The 16201-nt window shown below is 41.7% G+C and overlaps 1 non-coding gene across 1 annotated transcript; it reads right to left on the bottom strand.

The window, feature by feature from the left end:
• Window positions 1-391: 391 nt before the first annotated feature.
• Window positions 392-529, bottom strand: LOC114813511. Its single transcript, XR_003761228.1, has one exon. It is a non-coding gene; the product is annotated as a small nucleolar RNA SNORA7 (small nucleolar RNA).
• Window positions 530-16201: the final 15672 nt, after the last annotated feature.

The following is a 16201-nucleotide window of genomic DNA, read 5'->3' as shown; positions in this document are numbered from 1 at the left end:
AAGGACTAAAATAGCCATTATTTCTCTATGGGGAAGGGAGGCTAATTTTGTGGATTAGTTCCTTGAGTATTATTCAGGAGTGATTAGGTAATTTTGAACGGTTGACTCACAGGCTTTAAGGGTATAATTCCCTATACCAAAGCAGTAAGGGTTGCTTTGTTGTTGTGGTTGTCTTATGCTGTTGATTCATGTCCAACCTATAGCGGCACCATGGGCACATCTCTCCCAGAACACCCCACTTCCATCTGCAATTGTTCTGTTAGTGGATCCATAGAGTTTTCTTGCTAAAAATATGCAAGTGGCTTACCACTGCCTCCTTCCGTGCAGTGAATCTGAGTCTCCACCCTCAACTCCCTCCTATGCTTCTGCTGCCCAACACAGGAGAGTTTTTACTTGTAGCAGATTGCCTTCCACTCGCTAGCCACTGCCCAAGCTAGGAATGGAATGGACAGGCCTCTGCTTGACTCTCCCTCCCATAGTCGAGACTGGTAGATCGCTGGAAACTCTCTAGGTGCAACCCTGGGAGAAAAGGTGTGCTACGGGGTCCACTAAATCCATTTTTTTCCTCTTTTTCAGTCTTCAGTGGCAAAAGAACTGGTCAGTGGCTTTCCTAAAATCATCTTTCAAATATAGACCTGTCCTAAGGGATTTAAAGATGAGTATACCGACAATGACATTTTAGGTGTGTGCATATGGACAATAAGACTGATACTGGATGTCAGTGCTTTCCACATTGTGTGGAGACAAACCTTTTCTCTAGCTGCACACAAAGTATTGGCTATTCAAATACCTCATGCTGCTTTTCTTTGTGGTGGTGATATCAAAATCTCTGATATCCTAGAACTTCAACTCTCCAGGCCACTTCTGTTGGGATATTTTGCTGTCAAGTACTCCCCACACTTGACCCACTCAACAAAGATGTGAGATATGATGACCACTTCTTCACTGCTGGTGAACTGACCTCATGGCTTGTGATCCTACCTTGCTGTAAAATATTAAATACAAGGATCACCGAAGCTGATATTCATGAAATGTTCTAGGAGTTATATGGAACTGTTTTATATGGAACTGTGATAAGTCCAAATCTTACAGGAATACTGAAGTTAGACACTACAATTGCTCCAAGGAGCTTCAGTTTGGACTGAGGCTTGATGTTAATTTGCTGCCAGATTCCCAGAGGATATGCAGCTCTCTGTCTACCTGTACATCATCTTTCTGTAGGCTGCCAAGGTGATAAAACCTAGGGTCAGAGATTCAATTGTGTGTGGCCAAAGGAAATTCTTTGTTGTGTGAAGGATTTTTCAGGGTCATGTTGCTACAAACCTGACTGCCAAATAAGAGGCCTCTGCCTATTCTGAAAACCGGTTCACAATTATTAAATCAGTGGTATTTATTCAGTGCTTACTAATGTGCAGAGCACTGTTCTACGCACTTAATTACCTGTACACCTCCTTTGCTGGGGTGGACAAAATCTAGCTCAACGACGACAACTGGCCCACTAATTTGATCCATTCTGGACTCTAGGTCAAATCCTTGCAATGGCAATCACAACTTCTTTGTGCCTCAGTTCCTTCACTTGCAAAATGGGGATTCATTACATGTTCTCCATCCTACTTGGACTTTGAGCCTCATGTGGGACTTGACTATCTCAGACCTTTCCCAGCACTTAGCACAGTGTTTGGCATATAGTAAGCTCTTAACAGGTATTATTATTATTTTTGAACATGGTGGGTCCTATTAGTTCCAATCCCAGCAAGCTCTGGCAATTATTAATCCCCATATACATTAATGGATAGTTTAGAGCCAGCCAGGAGTCACCACACCCTTTTCTTCTTCCTCCTCTCAGTAATTTATTTTAATGACTTCTCTCCTGATATAAGCTCTTTGGCCAGGGATCAAGCCTAGTAATCCTGTTGTACTCTTCTAAGTGTTTAATCAAATGCTCTGATCACAGTAGGTACTCAATAAATACTACTGATTGATTGATTAAACCAACACGCCTCCCCTAGTTCCACCCTGCTCTTCCAGGTGACAGCCAGGAAGAGTTTGTGTTGCCAGTACTTAACCCCTATATGAGGTTAGGAAAGAGGTTCTCTGGTTGAAATAATTGCCCATTGGTGTTCTAAAGCATAAGCACCAACCTAAAGGCACTTCTTACTCTGATTCAAGGACTTTTAAAACTGCTCTTAGCCTATCCAGTGGGAAGGATTAACACCAGCTTTCTGATTCTCTGTAGTTTAGTAATACCAAGCCTAACACACAACCCTGCCTTACTCCACTGGTGATTTATCAGTAGTATTTACTGAGCATCTACTGTGGGCAATTACAATCTTCAAAAAGTATAGTAGAGGCAGAAGGCACCATCCCAATACTCACGGGATTGTGTCTACCAGTTCTATTATACTGAACTCTCCCAAGCACTTAGTATGGTGCTGTGCACACAGTAAGTGCTCAATAAATAAAGGAGCTTACAATCAAATGAGAGAGAAATGATGAGGGGAAGAATCAGGCAAGACCCCTGCAATTCCAAAAGTGCTAGCCCGGCTCATCACGAGATAATTTTATGATCAGTAATTGCCAGACCCCAGGTCTAAGTCATATGGCTTTCTAAGGGTGTTGATGTTGTTCCCTGAATCCTACTGACTCTGATGTAGTAATTATAATAATATTACTGGCATTTGTTAAGTGCTCACTATGTGCCAGCCACGGTTCTAAGTGCTGGGATAGATACAAGATAACCTGGTTCGACATACTTCCTTTCCCACACAGGGCTCATAACTTTATTCCCCATTTTACAGATGAGCAAACTGAGGCACAGAGAAGGTCACACAGCAGACAAGTGGTAGAGTCAAGACTAGAACCCAGGTCTTTCTGACTCCCTGGTCTATGCTCTATCCACCACCCCATGCTGTTTCTCTTCTGTTGTGCAACCAAAATTACGTCTCTGTGTCCCGCTGTGATATGAAGCCAAACTGTGATTCTGGCAGAACCTGAATAACGATGCTTTTTGGTGGTAGTAGTAATAACAATATTTATTGAGCACTTACTGTGTGCAGAACACTGTAGTAAGTACTGGGAAAGAATACCTAGATCATAATTAGATATGGTCCTTGACTCTCAGGAGGGTCACAGGCTAACAATAAAAAGAAGAAGAAAGGATAGGCAACGGACCCATCGAGAGAGATGAAAGAAAAACATTAAAACAGCATAAAGACAAAAACAAAGATGGGTAGGGCACTGTGGCTAGAGGAGCAGAATTTCACTCTCCTCGCAGCTTAGAGTTCACAATCCCATGGCCACAGTGACCACTACAGCAGCAGCCACCATAGCCAGACGTTTTATGGAGACAGTGGCAGGCTGTGTGTGCTCGTCTAGCTGATCTAAGATTCTCTGGTTAGAATCTTGCCAGAGACAGAGACAGCCACTGTGTGTTTTTAATTATGAAAGACTGGAACATAGTAACCCACAGGGCCATGGGATTGTTTTTTCCCCAAGTGCTTAGTTCAGTCTCTGAATATGATTGAATGAAAGTGCTCATGCCTTGAGCAGTTCTCTCTGCCAGTCACTGATGTCATCAATAAAGATCCACTACTAGATTTTAGGTCAAACCGTTGCATGAGCTGATGTTGAAAAAAAATATTTTTCAGAGGTATAAGATCAAAATATCTCCTTTATAAGAAGCAAGTTGGCTCGGACTGAACGAAGAGGAGAAATGGAGAATTAAAGCTTTCAAGTGTCAGCTCCATCTCTGACTGAATATCCTTAATCATGTCCTACCATCATTCTCTCCTTTGGTAATATGGAGTCTATTCATTCATATGACCCTATTCCACCCAGTCATGTTGGAGTTAAGAAATAAGGCAGCAAAATATTTTTCAAGCAGGGTCATAAAAATGTTGACTATTTAAGACATTGATCTTTCATCAGTTAGAATGCCTATTGTGAATGACTTACTCAGTGCATTCAGATCTTCATTTTAGCTGAACAAAATCTAAAGAGAGAACCTATAACTCAGGTTTGTACAGTGGCAGGATACATCCGCAGAGAAGAAAACGTAGCTTCAATGAATTGAGGCGTGACTTACCTACAATTTGATAAAAAATTTTAAAGAATTGCAATTTGTTACCAGCAGGTGGCACTGAATTATTTGAGAAACACCCAACGAGTCTTTGGCTGATGGTGGTTGAAGTGGTTTTTTTGGCCCATGTTACCCACCATCATTGTTTAAGCCAACCTTTGAGAGTACTGCAGTAAACGATCTGTGACCCAGAACGTTGAGGTGCTTTTGAAAAATATATAATGAAATTAACGTCCCGGCGAGGTTAACCAGTGAAGGGGACAATAATAATGTTGGTATTTGTTAAGCGCTTACGATGTGCAGAGCACCGTTCTACACACTGGGGTAGATACGGGGCAATCGGGTTGTCCACGTGAAGCTCACAGTTATTCCCCATTTTACAGATGAGGTAACTGAGGCACAGAGAAGTTAAAGTGACTTGCCCAAGGTCACACAGCTGCCAAGCGGCGGAGCCGGGATTAGAATCCATGACCTCTGACTCCCAAGCCCGGGCTCTTTCCTCTGAGCCACGCTGCTTCTCAAGCAGTGATTTGTCACTGAACTCCAAAATCAATCAAATGTAGCCAGACAGCCTTAATTCATGAGAAGTTGTGATCAGTTGTTTCCTGACTTGGCATTTATGAAATCATCTGGGGAGATTTAACTAGATTCCAAAGGTCTGAATTTAAGTTTGTAAATAACCCTTTTTCAGTCATCTAAACTGGAGATATTTGAGCCTGAATCCCCATGTTTAAATTGGTCTCCCTGCTAAGAAAAATGGATGTTAAATTTCCCAACTTCTACACATTAAATATCTCCAGAATAGGATTATGAGTATAACCAATGCACAGAAAGTTTTGTCCCTCCTCTTTGGCAATGGTTTGCTTGAGCTGTGGTTAGGAACTCTCCCTCAGGTTTACTGGAACTACACTGAATTCATTTCCAAAAACTTCAACTATAATTGCAGATGACAGTGATCTTCCTCAGTGCTTGAAAAAGATTTGATTTTCTCTCCTAAACCTGGCTGGAACAGATTTCATTAAGAATATGAAAGAGTGTTAGGAGGGATTTTAGATTGTAAATGTAGAATGTCAGTAGCAGAGAGATTGGAGTGTGATCATCTAATTCGCAGTCTGGTACTCAAAATCGGGAAATCAAAATGAGACTAGGGGCAGGGTATAAGTGTCCTGATTTGTACTCACATTTATGAGATAATCCAAGAAATAGGGGACAATTTGCTAATCTAATGATATCCTGAATGTATTATGTCAGGAGGGTTTACATATTCTCCTCCAAAGTGTTTAGTACAGTGCTTTGCATACAGTAAAAACTTAGTAAATACCACTGAATGAATGAATGCTTTGAAATCTCTCTGGGCTCAAATTCTGAAAAGGACCACCATGACATGAGAGGATCATTTCTTTGCCACAGGTTTGTGGCCTAGTCCTTCAGATCAAGTGAAGCATGACTTGGTCTTCCATAGAACATCCAAAGTCCTGTTTCACTCCACAAAACACAAAGCTATTTTCAGTCAGAGACTTCAATTCTAATATCCTGCAGTTACAGAAGGTTACCTACTCCTTCCTTATCTCTAACACACAATGATTCATGGCTGCCAGCCAGCCTCCAGGAATCAACTGGAGTTTCGGAAAAGAAGTGTTTTAGGAAAAGAACCTGCTTTGCAAATAATGCTCTCGTGATCGGGAGAATAGCAACCACCCGCAGGAGTACAGCAGCAGATGATTTTAAATTAATCTGTCTCTAACCAATAACCTCTTTTCATTTTTATAGTTTCAAAATAATGTATTTAAAATACAAGCAGAAAGAGGCTTTATTTGTTTGGACAATAGTCCATTATAGTGGCCTAGAGGAAAGTATGCAGGCTGTAATCTCGTTGTGTGCAGGGAGTGTGTCTCTTTATTCTTGTATTCTCCCAAGCACTTAGTACAGTGCTCTGCACATAGTAAAGTGCTCAATAAATACAATTGAATGAATGAATAACTGGGAGACAGAGAACCTGGCTTCTAACCCCAGTTATATCATTTGCCTTTCTCACCCTCCCATCATTCCTATCCCTCTTTCCCTTCATTTGAAGCCCACATCATCCACCTCCACCACTCTAGTTACTAGTCACAATCATCTACCACCCCTCCAGGCCCCACCTCCAACTTTCTGAACCATTCTGACCATTTTATCACATTCCTTCCCTCTTTTTCCATCCTTGCACTGATCCTTGGTAATTTCAATATCCACATGATTATTCACGTCTACTTTTTGACTCCCTGCTTCCTCTCACTCCTCAACTCCACTGACTTTCAGCTCCATCCCACCTCACCCACCTGGACACACACTCAATTTCAACAGTTCTAGTCACTGTACAATCTAGAAATTGTACACTAACTCTGAAATTCCCCTAACTATAACCTTTTCACTTGCCTCCCCCCGCCCACCCATGCATATGCTCACTCCCAGCAAATCTGCCCTGTTTCTCCCACAGAGACATCCAATCTTTTGACCACCTCCTTCAATTTTCTAAAGACACCTTACCCCATTTGGTCTCCAAACCCAAACAACACTGTTCTAAGTGCTGGGATAGATACAAGCACTATCCCACTTGGATAGTGGGTCTCACGGTCTTCATCCCCATTTTATGGATGAGGTCACTGAGGCCCAGAAAAGTTAATGGCTTGCCCAAGGTCACACAGCAAACTAGCGGCGGGGACGAGATTAGAACCCACAACCTCTGACTACCAAACCCATTCTCTTACCGCTAAGTCATGCATATTCAGTGCTTGTTCTCCCTCCTCCATAGATGGGGGCCCCATGTGGGTCCAGGGACTATGTCCAACCTAATATAATAATAATTGGGGTATTTGTTAAGCACTTACTATGTTCCAGGCACTGTACTAAACACTGGGGTGGATTCAAGCAAATCGGGTTGGACAACGTTCATGTCTCTCTTGGGGTTCACAGTCTTAACCCCCATTTTACAGATGAGGTAACTGAGGCACAGAGAAGTAAAGTGATTTGCCCAAGGTTACACAGCTGACAATCCCAGTGCTTAGTACAGTGCTCGGCATATTATTATAGGATCACTTTCTGTGACTGAATGGATCCTCTTCTACATGCTGCACATTAGGGTTCACACCTCCCAACCTCTATGTTTGGATTTGCCAATTCACCCTTCAAGCTACCTGGGTAAGTAATGCCAATCAGAGGTATTCAGCTTTGATAATAACATTTGAGTTCTAAAGGTTTTACGGCCCAAGTCTAGGGAAGCTCTTTCTACTTTCACTGGTGATCACTGGGTCCCTTGAGGTCTACCCAATAATAATGCAGAGGTCTGTATGGCTTTCTGCTCAGGGCCAGACTGTCAATTAAAAAGGCTGGGTTCAAGTTTTGACTCTGGACCCGACTCCAAGAAGTGATTTTGAGTAGACATGAGAAGCAGTATGGTCTAGTGGATAGAGCACGGGCCTGAGAATCGGAAGGACTCGGGTCTAATACCAGTTCTACGACCTTAGGAAAGCCCCTTCACTTCTCTGGGCTTCAGTTACCTCATCTGTAAAATGGGAATTAAGACTGTGAACCGTTGGACAGGGATTGCGTCAAACCTGATTTGCTTGTATCCACCCCAGTGCTTAGTACAGTGCACTAAGAACAAAGTAAGTACTTAAATACCACAGTTATTACAATTACTTGACATCATATCAGTGGGACTCAGTTTCCCCAGTTGTATGCACAAATGATGATCCAGAGTCTCCCAATATATAATCCTGCATCTATTCAAAAATAATCAGAATCCCCAATATCAAGAATCCATTTCAAGGGTCTTTCTTCCCAAAAGCTCAAAACCCTTTTAAAATCTCATAAAAGATAGGAGTCAGTGGGGATTATTTGGCCCATTTTCACTTAGGAGAAGTGATGCATAAAGGGACTGTGACTTCTAAATGAGGGTATTTGGGGACTTTCAAGGTCAAGCCTAGTACCAGAGTATTTTAAACTACACCGTACTTTGTACTGATGCAGTGTTTAACTCTGCACTTCTTGTACCTGGGGAAAAACAGTGACTGAAGCCAAGCAAAATTTCTATTGATTCAAAAAACGTGGGGGCCCTCTGAGAACCCTCACTCCCCACCCCTTGGGGTCTCTGAGCTCAAAGCATCTGTGTCTCTATTCTTAGAAGATTCCTTCTTAATGGTTCCCTCTTTGACACAGAGGACATTTTGTTAAAAATATCACTCTAGTTTTAGTAAAAATAAAATGGGATGCATCAGTGCAACTGGGGATGAATGTATAATAGTCAGAACTGTCATCACCCAGGCCCTCACTCACATGATCATGTGCTGATCTATCTCCAAGCGTACTTGTGACTCTTTGCCATCTTGTGTGACTACAACTGTGACAGGTACAAAGTGAGCTTTGGGTCTTTGTTCACCCTCTACTATTAGCATATCTGACACCTGGTTTCACCTCCTTATAAATCTGTGTTAAGCATGCAGGAACAAAACAAAGGGTGGCTTCATGCGGGTTATTGTTTGATCCACTTAGACCATAGGTGTATGTTGAAATCAAACATACTGAGTTGTAGGCCTCAAGCTCCTTGTAGACAGGGATCATTTCCCCGAGTGCTGAGTACAGATTTCTGTGCTCAGTAAATGTTCAATCAATCCATCGGTTGATTTAGAATATTGTTATAGGGGCTTCAGATGCTTGCTATATTGGTAATTACATTACACTTATGTAGTTGACATCTGACATATGGCAGGGCTTGGTAGTGTCCCTAGAGTCATTCGTCTTTTCAGTGACCCGTCTGATGCTATGAAAAAGCCAAACTGACACTTTAGATTCAGTCTGAATCAGTCAATTGTTTTTGAGCGCTTACAGTCTCCAGAGCACTGTACTTAGTGCTTGGAGAGTACACAATAACTGTTGGTAGTCATGTTCCTGCCCACAGCATCCATAAATTGTTCGTTACTGAGCCAGCCAACTAGCCCTAAGCTAAGTATGCTTACACCATCAGGGACTGTGTCCAACCTGATTATATAGTACATACCCCATCCCTTAGTACAGTGCTTGGTATATAAATAAGGACTTATATACCCAAATTATGATTTGATTAGTTATACCTTTGATGGGCATGATGCTTTATCCTATGGGTAAACTGTAATATGTTATGGATAAACTCTATGGATACACTTACCAGAACGACTTTATGACAGAAGATGGGACATTCGGAAGAGGGTCTTTCCATGGAGTCCCTATGGGTTAGAAACGACTTGGCGACATTTGAAGAACAAGAAACTGTATTCATCCAGGGATCCCTACACTTTGTGGTCAATCCCTGAGCAGTCTCTTTTACAAGCTACCTCTTCTGCCTCCCACCCCCTAACTGTGGGGGTCCCTCAGGGTTCAGTTCCGGGTTGCCTTCTATTCTCCGTCTACACCACTCCCTTGTAGAACCCATTAACTCTCATGGCTTTAACTACCAGCTCTATGTGGATGATACCCAAATTACATCTCCATCCCTGATCTCTCTTTCCCTCTCTGCAGTCTCACATTTCCTCCTTGAACCTCGCTTCATGCACCACACACCACTGATCCAACAACCTAAATGGTCCCCAATTTGTGTGAAAGAGTTAATTTTCCACATAATGTTGCCTATTTTTAGGCCCAGAGAGAACTGGGCTCAAAATCTGTGATTTAAGTGGAACAGGAGAGCCCATAAAGTCTTCTGCCTTTCATCTTCCTGCCCTTCATTCAGCATTTGTTTATCAGCTTAACCATTTGTTGGATTCTCCAACCAGCTACTGATTTCCAAATCTTAAATTCACCTTGTCAAAGTTCAGACTCAGAATATTCCACTTCCCTTTGGGCCCTAAGGATGTTCATCGTTCTTTACACTTGTTTTTTTTGCCCCATATTTGGGCCAATTGAATTATCCTCACATAAAACAGCAACTTAAAAAAATTAGTAACTCTGACAGCTTTTTACTTCAATCTTAGAGACTTGTTCTCCTTAAACTTACTTGCAAAAACGCGAATTGTGCAGGGCAAAGCGAACCCCGAGTTACAATGCAATTCCAGATTACCACAATAAATACTGATGGATTTCTTGATTGCAACTTTTATATATTAGAGACTGGGCTATGCCTGAAATAGTCAGGTTAGGAGTAAATTCAATTTGACAATTCATTGTTGGCAGTCCTGAGAAATCACCTCCAGGAAGATGAGTGATGACTGTCTGGACTGAGGGGTCCTTTACCTTACAAATGTCTGCTAGGTCCAGCAGCTGAGCTGGTTGACAAATCTATCTTTGTCACAAATAGCAAATCCCGGGTATGGAATATCAATCTCATTATGGAATGTCATCCTACAGCACAGATACATTATTTTCACTGGATTTACAGACAGTGCAGCAGGCATCACTGCTAGCATGTGATGGAAGTGCTTTATCTGGATTTATTTGGAAAAATGATTTACACTTGTCAGAATCTTGACAGGACTGGATTACAGTCAGCCCTAAAAATATTGTATAGAGAGTTTCTCCTTCATGGTCCCTTAAACACAAACACTTGATGGCTGGGAAATTCAGGGCACCAACTTCAAATTACAGAATAGGTCTCAAACCTCACGCATCATACTCCCCTAGGTGAGGGCCGGGGTCTGTCAGAATAAAGTTTCCCTTACTTCTTATTGATATTTATTATTAGGAAACTTGGGATGTCATGATATTGTTTGGCAGGAGTGGAGTTATGTACATATCTGTGATTCACATATATATATTAATGTATGTCTTCCCCTCTAGACTATAAACTCATTGTGGGCAGGGAATGTCTCTGTTAAATTGTACTCTCCCAACTGCTCAATACAGTGCCCTGCACAAAGTAAGCACTCGATAAACATGATTGACTGACTGATTTAGCACATTCTGACCAAATAAGGAAAATGCTAAAATAAAATTTGTAACAAATGTGTATTGTTAGTTATGGTAGTTATTAAATGCTTATTAAGTGTCAAACACTATAGAAAGTACTAGGATAGATGGAGAATTATCAAATCAGACAGTTCCTATCTCATGAAAGCCTCACAATCTGAAGGAGAAGGAGGGTAGGTTTCTTATCCTTATTTTACATGAGAAAACTGTGATACAAGGGATAAATGACTTGTACAAGGTTACGCACTAGGCCAGTGATAGAGTTGTGATTAGGTCGTGGCTTCTAACCCCGTGCTCTTTCCACTAGAGGTTGCTCCCTGATTTTTGCTCTGATTGGCATGTCAGCTAGATGATACCCTCTGTTACTTAACTTATATTAGTTATTTGTTCCCAGTATATGAAGTCAGTAATGACCAAGGAAGATAACAACTTGTCTCTTCTCAAAGGTGGAAATAATTGTGTGAGCCTTTGATAGCTGCTTCAGGAACTAATAGTGATGAAACCTATATAGGGAAGGATAAATTATTTCTTTTCTTTAAGGCATAACAGTAATGAATACTATATCTATGGCTGTAGCAACATGACAATCATCACCATCACAAACATTTGGAGTGTCGGTAACATTCATGGTGTCAGACAGGTATTTGGGACTAGATGAAACACATAAATTGAAGACAGCCCTGCCCACAAAACAGTTGACACAAAACATAACCATATTTGAATGAATTCTACCCGATAAGACTGATCAGAGCAGCATTTAGTTGGCTCTTTTCTAGGCCAAGGGTAGAGGTGGGAGTGGGTGTAAACAGAAAGTCTCAATATTCCAAGTTCTTTAAAAACCTTCCTTCATCTGCTCTTTAATGCTATAAAAGGTGGGACTTGGGCACCTGCACTGGGGAAAGGATGGGGATGCTGAATGGAAGGTCTGTAATAAGGAAAAATTCTGAAAAATGTACTTACTTCCAGGTGACATCCTCCTGAAAAATAGGATGTTACAACAAGGAGATCCAATAACATGAGATAGAGAGTGAAGAAGCCGGACATCAGTCAATCAATGGTGTTTAATGAACACTTACTATACACAGCACTAAACACTTGGGATAATACAATACGGCAGAATTGGTAGACACATTTCTTGCCCACAAGGAGCTTAGAGTCCAGAGACTGTAATATTATACACCAATTAGTGTATAACATTTACTAATCATCCTCCCCTAGGTTAGATGTTGCAAGAAACAGGACTTTTGTACCTAAAATTTTCAATCTAGCTGAAAATTCTGTTAAAGGCAGACATTAGCTAGAACAGGCTTACTATGGGTTAACCATTTTATTCATATTCCCCCTCTGCAAAGACATAACTAAGACCAAGGCAAAGATGTTAACCTGTGAGAAGTTTCATCCCAAATCCTCCTCTATTTACATTATTGTCTGTCTCCCACTCTAGACTGTAAGCTCATTGTGGGCAGGGAATGTTTCTGCTTGACTGTACTCTCCCAAGTACTTATAAAGTGTGCTGCATACAGTAAGCATTCAATAAATATGATTGACTGACTGAAAAATGAATATTAATATACTTTGTCATGCCATTTAGATGGATGGGAAGAAAATCTGAAAGTGTTGTATTATATATAATAAATTCTACTCCCTGTGATGACAGGAAATTGGAAATAAACAAGAGTGTAGAGGCAATTAGATGTTAATCATCAATTTGGGGAATTTAACTGCCAACTTCAAGCCAACATTGATCTAGGACAGGTTGGGAGGGCCAGAGAAATATATTTCTAATGAATTAACATCTTATAAATCTTGCAAACCTCCCCTTTCCTATTTCAGGAGTCATATCACTGACAAAAGCCACATTAATATTTCCATTCTTCATGTCTGAAGCCTCTCTACTAAGACACAAAGAAAATAAAAGGGCAAACTCTGAACAGAGATTCCAATCAGACAGAGCGTAGTGACAGTCAAGAGCACACCTAAAAAGGGAATTACACGTATTTGGTGTCTCATTGCTTAATATAAAGCATGTAACGGAAGTATCACAGAAACCCAAATAGCATAATTCCAATCGTCATTCATTTCCTACATTTAAGAGGTTGGTTTAGGTTCAGCCAAATCTTTAGTTTCAGACTGATCTCAGACAAGGTTCTGGCAATGTAATCTTGGATGCACCAAAAGCCCTGAAAATCCTAGAAAGGTTAGGATACACCAACCCACCTAGAAGTTCATATTGCTAACTGATGAGACTAGAAAATTAAATACTTAATTCCACGGGACACCCCTTGGACTACTAGCAGTTTTCCAACTCTGATCTGTGGCTGATTCTAACTCCCCAAGAGCAGATGCCAGCAGAGGTATTTATTGAGCTCTTATGTGTAGAGCACTGGAATAAGTGCTAAGGAGAGTAAAATACAATAGAGTTGGTTGACATGTTCTCTTCCCACAACTGTGTATCTAAAGCAAATTTCTTATATCTAATGACAGCGGATACCCTAGACCATAAAGTTCCTGATTTAAACCTAAGGAGTTGCCCAGACCTGATTAAGAGAGTCAAATAGCCATTTAATACTCTGAATTTGGCTTCATGTGATATGAAGTATGGACTAGAACAAGGGATAAAGAAAATCCCGTTCTTCCCCACCCTTCTTCCTCCTCCTTTCTCTTTCACTCTCTCAAGGCTTTTAAGTTGCTTGAAAAGTTCATTCAAAATATTCCCAAATCAAGATTGAAATAAAGAGAAGAGGCCTGAAAAATAAATAAAAAATCAGAAATATGGTGATGCCCAGATAAGAACATATCTTATCTATAGGGTAGGTTATAGCATACCCTATAGACTATAAGGTTCTTGATGGCAGGATTCATAATATTATCATCAATAACACCATTTGTTCAGCACTTACTATGTGCCAAGCACTTTTCTAAGCAATGGGATAGAAGCAAATTAATCAGTTTGGACAGAGGACCTGTCCAACATGGGGCTCGCACACTTAATCCCCATTTTATAGAAGAGGAACTGAGGCCCAGAGAAGTTAAGTGACTTGCCCAAGGTCACACAGTAGACCTGTGGTGGAGCCAAGATTAGAATCCAGGTCCTTCCGACTCCCAGGCCCAGCTTTATCCACTAAGCCATATATGGATCACATCTACTAACTATTGTACTGAACTTTCCCAAGCACTTAGTACAGAGCTTTGCACATAGTAAGTGTTTAATAAATAAATACAGCAGTGGGTGTGGGAGGGAAGAAGGTGGCTTGCTTTTTGCAAGTTCTGGGATATAGGAGTGGGGAGGCAGGGGAGGACGGCACTGGACATCCCAGATTTCTTTCTGCAAGTTCTAGGACGCAGGAGACGAGTGGCAGGGAAGGATGGCACTGGATCTGGTATGTAGGCGGGGGCAGGCACACTTTCTACACACAAAGCTTGGAATGCGGCAGTCTCATTTTAGCTGACATCCCCTGCTGCTTCTCCTTGGAGATCAGACCCCTGGCTCCAAGACCCATTTAGCCCTTTTATTCCCCCAGGGTTTTGGATTTGAGCAGCTGAATGGAGCTCACACCAACCCTCTGTGGGTGCCTACTTTCCTCCTGCTTCCCAGCACTCAGCCCCACAGCGGCAAAGACCCAGATGCCAACCTCTGAACTTCAGAATCCGGTGAGGGTCTGACTCCAGTGCCTTTCCTCATCCAGCGTTCAAGCACTGGACCCCACCTGGGTAGATACAGCAAAACCAGGATGGCAGCTTCCAGTGTGCCCCACCAGGAAAAGTGGGATTCAGATGGTGGTAACCTCTGATTGGCTGGAAACAGATTGACAGCCCAACAAGTGTGACTGGGGAAGGGAATATATAAATGGTCAAAGCAATAAATGCCCAGGTTTGCAGACAACAAGGGCTCAGTACCTGAACCCTTGGAAATGTGCTGGGACCTTCAGGTGGGAGTGGGAATAAAGATGCTCTGAGAGAAGCAGCGTGGCTTAGTGGAAAGAGCCTGGGCTTTGGAGTCAGAGGTCATGAGTTCGAATCCCAGCTCTGCCACTTGTCAGCTGTGTGACTGTAGGCAAGTCACTTAACTTCTCTGTGCCTCAGTTACCTCATCTGTAAAATGGGGATTAACTGTGAGCCTCACGTGGGACAACCTGATTACCCTGTATCTACCCCAGCGCTAGAACAGTGCTCTGCACATAGTAAGCGCTTAACAAATACCAACATTATTATTATTATTAACCAGCTACGGTTCAAATGTTTTCTATGAAACCACTCCCTGGAGGAGTGTAACAGCAGGACAAAGTTATCAGACATATTAATCACCTTGCTTTTTGTCTATTGGGCTGATATCAAAGAGAATAATGCCTGGGAAAAGTAAACAATTTAAAAATTATGTTAGGCTTTAGAAAATTAATAAAATCATGACAAATTAGGGAGAGAGGGAGAAGGAAGAAGAATGGTAGAGAGAAAATTGGGCAGACCAATCAAAATTTTGAAGAGCTGACTGTAGACCCCCATGGCAAGTTTTGGGAATAGTGCTTAGCCAGAATCCTTCTGGACATGCTTCTTCAGTTGTACAATGGCTCTATAAAAACTGTTATACAATAAACATGACCTTCGAAGCATGACATAAGATATGGCCAGGAAACAATGATACTGATATTTCTGAATGATGTGGCTGCCTAGAGAAATTTCATCAAGATTATTCATTCATTCAATAGTATTTATTGAGTGCTTACTATGTGCAGAGCACTGTACTAAGCGCTTGGAATGTACAGATCGGTAACAGATAGAGACAGTCCCTGTCCTTTGAGGGGCTTACAGTCTAATCGGGGGAGACGGACAGACAAGAACAATAAGTTTATACCATTTTATAGGTTGTCAAAATTGAAGGTGCCTCCAACCTTTTTGGAATAGAGTTCTGTAGTAGACTCAGTCTTGTTTATAATATTGATAATAACATTTGTGATATTTTCATCCTTTTGTGCCACACACTATGCTAAGGAAGATACAAGATAATCAGGTCAGACACAGACCCTATCCCTTACAGGGCTCACAGTCCAAGTGGGAGAGAGGGAGGGACGGAGGGACGGAGGGACGGAGGGACGGAGGGACGGAGGGACGGAGGGACGGAGGGACGGAGGGACGGAGGGACGGAGAACATTTTACAGATAAGGAAACAGACACAGAGAAATTAAGGGACTTCTCTAGGTCACACAGCAGACA

Source organism: Ornithorhynchus anatinus, chromosome 7 (assembly GCF_004115215.2).
Source record: "Ornithorhynchus anatinus isolate Pmale09 chromosome 7, mOrnAna1.pri.v4, whole genome shotgun sequence".
NCBI classification, from domain to species: Eukaryota; Metazoa; Chordata; class Mammalia; order Monotremata; family Ornithorhynchidae; genus Ornithorhynchus; species Ornithorhynchus anatinus.
This window is presented reverse-complemented; position numbering and strand designations above follow the sequence as displayed.